At 38.9% G+C, this 4,405-nt stretch overlaps 1 non-coding gene across 1 annotated transcript; it reads right to left on the bottom strand.

Moving 5' to 3' along the window:
* Positions 1–1,047: 1,047 nt before the first annotated feature.
* LOC138142023 (U6 spliceosomal RNA) lies at positions 1,048–1,154 on the bottom strand. Its single transcript, XR_011163321.1, has one exon. It is a non-coding gene; the product is annotated as a U6 spliceosomal RNA (small nuclear RNA).
* Between the last annotated feature and the right edge of the window lie 3,251 nt (positions 1,155–4,405).

Genomic DNA, 4,405 nt, shown 5'->3' with positions numbered 1-4,405 from the left:
TATTTGGTTCTGAGAGGACTAAGATGAGGACTATCACTAGTACAGCTTTATCATATAGTTCTTCCTGCAACTCATTTACCTTTTCCTTTAAGAATTTATATATTATATTATTTGGTGCATATGTTTTTTTAATGCTTTATTAACTTCTGATTTACATCATTCATTTCTGCCAGATTTTGAGTTACAATTTTTCCCCCATTTTCCCCTACCCACTGTCCCAAAATAGCAGTCCCACAAGATAACCCCTCCTCCAATCTGCTCTCTCCCATATCTTCTCCCATACACCCTTTGACTTTTCCAGCAGGGCATGGTGGATCTCTATGCCCCAATACCTGTATATTTTATTTCTCAATTACATGTGAAATAGCATTAATAATAGTATTTATATATTTTTAAACATTTGATTTTAAAACGTTGAATTCCAGATTCATTCCCTTCCTCCTTGTCAGCCACCCTTAATGGAAAGATAAGCAATTCAGTATAGGTTGTACATGTGTAGCTATGCAAAACATTCCCTTCCTCCTTGTCAGCCACCCTTAATGGAAAGATAAGCAATTCAGTATAGGTTGTACATGTGTAGCTATGCAAAACATTACCATAGTAGATATATTGTAAATGACTGGCTATATTTCCCTCCCTCCTATCCCACCTCCCACTAGTTCTATTCTCTACTTTGATCCTGTCCCTTTTCAAAAGTGGGTGCTTTCAACTTCCCTCTCCCCTAGCCTGCCCTCCCTTCCATCATCCACCCTCTCATTCCCTTCCCCCCTATTCTCTTGCAGGGTGAGATACCCTATTTAGTGTGTATGTCATTCCCTCCCTGAACCAAATTCAATGAGAATAAGGTTTTGCCTTTTTGCCTTCCTGTTCTTCCCCTCCACTGTGACCATTTTCCCTTGCCTCTTCTATGTGAGATAGTTTACCCCATTCTGCCTCTCCCCATCTCCTCTTGTTATATTCCCCTCTCACCTCTTAATTTCACCTTTTAAGTATCATCCCTTCCTATTAAATTGGTCCTGTGCCCTCTATCTATGTATACCTGTAAACAAAAATATGGAATGCTTCATAAATTTGCATGTCATCCTTGCGCAGAGGCCATGTTAATCTTCTCTGTATTGTTCCAATTTTAGTATATGTGCTGCTGAAGCGAGCACTGGTGCATATGTTTAATATTGATAATACTTCATTGTCCATGGTACCTTTTAGTGAAATATATTTGATTCTGATTTCTAATCCATTCTGCTATTGGCTTCTATTTTATTGGCAAGTTTATTCCATTCAAATCAAGAGATTCATTTACTAACTGCATTTCTCTCCACCCTATTTTCTTCTATTTATCCTTTTCCTCCTCTTCCTCTTTTCTTCTCCTTATCTTTCTTTTCCTCTTCCTTCTCCATCTCCTCCTTCTTCTCCTGATCATCCTCCTCCTTTTCTTTCTTCAAAAGTCTGTTTTGCTTCTGACCCTTAATCTGCTGTCCCTCACTCAATCTTTTCTTCTCTTATCCTCTTCTCCTTCAACTTTCCTGTTCTATAAGACAGATTCTACACCCAGCTGAGTGTGTGTGTGTGTGTGTTCTTCTCTCTTTGAACTACTTCAGATGAGAATGAAATTTAAGCATTGCCTGCCACCCTCCTGTGATAGTAATGGCAATTAAAGATTCCCCTGTATTGGCTTGGTTTTCAAATTGATTGTGTTAAAACCCAGAGTTTGTTAATCCTACCTGTGGGATGGGCTTGTTGATGTGAAAAGAAAGTCCTGAACTGGGAGGAGCTGGTGATGTAGATTTGGAGAGACACTAGAGAGAGGCGGAAGATCTTTTTGGAAGCAGCACCTCGTGGAGAGAGAGAGACTAAGAGAATTGCTGGTGGCCGCTTTGAATTGCCCTGGACTTTTGAGACCTGCCCCCTGAGCTGCCAAGGACTGAGGAGACATGGCTGTTTTGCTGGTACTTGGTCTGTCTGTTTTGATGTTGTTTTGACAGATTTGTCCACTGGTGAAAGACAGTCCTTTTGTTGAAGAAGTCCTGGAACCTGGCTGTTTGCTAAGAAGCCCTGAGACTGTCCTGCAGACAGAGAGTGAATACTGTCCACTGGTGAGGGACAGTGCTGTTGTTGCAGGGGTCTGGAGACTGTCCTGCAGACAGAGTGAATACTGTCCACTGGTGAAGGACAGTGCTGTTGTTGCAGGGGTCTGGGAGCCTTTCTGTTGGTTCAGAAGCCCTGAAGAAGGATTTTCTTGTTGTATGTTTACAGAAATCCTGGGAGAGGGCTTTGCTAATGTGTTCAGGGGTTCTAGGACTGTTCTACAGACAGAGGATAAATTCATGAAGGGACTGGCAATGTATCTTATGGCCTTGCTAAGCCTTGTCTCCCCAGGAACTAAGATTGCTGAGAACTTGCCTCTGAGTCAAGATGAAGAAAAGACCTCCATTTGGGTATTAAGTGCTGTGTTTAAACTTGATGTAACTCTGGGGTAGATTCAATTGTGATCCAGGGGTGGGGAACTTTTGACCTTATTGTGCTCTGTGATTGACAAATGAAGGTACTTTACCTATGTTTGGAAACTAATCTCCATTTGAGAAGAGGGGTTTTGTGGTGGACCAAATGAAGGTATAGCCTAGGGGTGGAGAAGTATTTAGAACAGGGACTTTGTAATTGATTGAATGATTGGAAGGTCCTGGGGTGGGGTAGTACTTGGAGATTATTTAATCACACTTAGTAAATGCTGTATTTGGAATGATGTCATGTTTTGATCTTCTCTGTTCTGGGTTTGTTACTGAATAAAATGGAGAGCACCTATGCTGGTATTCTGAACCTTGGGAAGTTGCCTTTCCTTGGCGTTACATTACACCTCCATTTCTTCCCCTCTCCACTATAAGACCTCTTCTTTGCACATCTCTTCTGTGAGATAATTTCCCCCATTCTTTCTTTCCCTTCTCCATTCTTCCAGTGCATTCCTCTTTCTCATTCTTTCCTTTTTAAAAAGAATCATCCCAACATAATTGACTCATATCCACACCCTATCTCTATGTAGACTCCTTCTGACTGTTGCAATAATGATGAAGTTCTTAGTAGTTACATTTATCATCTTCCCATAAAGGAATGTAAATAGTTTCATGGTTCAACTTTAACCTTAAGTCTCTTATGATTTCTCTTTCATGTTTACCTTTTTATGCTTCTCTTGAGTCTTGTGTTTGAATGTCAAATTTTCTATTCAGTTCTGATATTTTCATCAGGAATACTTGAAAATCCTCTATTTCATTAAATGTTCATGTTTACCCCCTGAAGGATTATATTTAGTTTTATTGGGTAGTTTATTCTTGGTCATAATCCTAGCTCTTTCACCTTCCTGAGTATCATATTCAAAGCTCTCCACTCCTTTAATGTGGTAGCTGCTCAATCTTGTATGATTTTGATTGTGGCTCCATCATATTTGCATCATTTCCTTCTGTCTTCTTTAAATGTTTTTTTTTTTCCCCTGTACCTAGGAGTTCTAGAATTTGACTATAATATTCCTGAAAGTTTTATTTTGGTATCTCTTTCAGGAGGTGATTAGTAGATTCTTTTAATTTCTATTTTGCTCTCTGAGTCTAAGATATCAGAGCAGTTTTCTTTGATAATTTCCTGAAAGTTGCTGTTTAGGCTTTTTATTTATTGTGACTTTTAGGTAGTCTAATGATTCTTAAATTATCTGTCTTCAACTTATTTTCTAGATCAGTTTTTTTAATCCAATGAAATGGTCACTTTTTTCCTATTTTTTCCTCTTTTGACTTCCTTTTATTGTTTCTTGATGGGCTCATGGAGTCTTTAGCTTCCATTTGCCAAATTCTGTTTTAAGGAGTTTATTCATTAGTGAGATTTTGTACCTCTTTCATCATTTGGCCAATTTTGTTTTTTAAGGCCTTATTTTCTTTGATGTTTTTTATGCCTCTTTTTACCAAGTTATTAATTCTCTTTGGTTAATTTGCTTTCAGTTCTCATTTCTTTTCCAAGTTTTTCCTCTACCACTCTTGTTTGAGAAATTGGTTTTTGTTCTTTTTTTAGCTTTTCCAGGAATTCTGCTGGGTTTGTGTTCAATCTTCATTTTCCCTTGAGGCTTTGTTTATAGCTATTTTCACATTGTGGTCTTCTTTTGAGTTTGTGTCTTGATCTTCCCTGTCACCATAGTAGATTTTTCTTCTTCTTTTTGGAGGGAGAAGGCAGGGCAATTGGCGTTAAGTGACTTGCCCAAGGTCACACAGCTAGTTTTTTGTGTTAAGTGTCTGAGGCCGGAATTGAACTCAGGTCCTCCTGACTCCAGGGCTGGTGCTCTATTCACTGCACCACCCTAGCCTCCCTCCATAGTAGATTCTTATGATCAGGTTTTTTTTTGTTGTTGTTTGTTCATTTTTCCAGTCTATTGCTT

The sequence above is a fragment of the Petaurus breviceps genome, unplaced genomic scaffold (genome assembly GCF_028583685.1).
Source record: "Petaurus breviceps papuanus isolate PSGF00001 unplaced genomic scaffold, PetGlider_PUasm1.0 90510, whole genome shotgun sequence".
Lineage (NCBI taxonomy): Eukaryota > Metazoa > Chordata > Mammalia > Diprotodontia > Petauridae > Petaurus > Petaurus breviceps.
The sequence above is the reverse complement of the archived record's forward strand: the minus strand, read 5'-3'. Positions and strand labels throughout refer to the sequence as shown.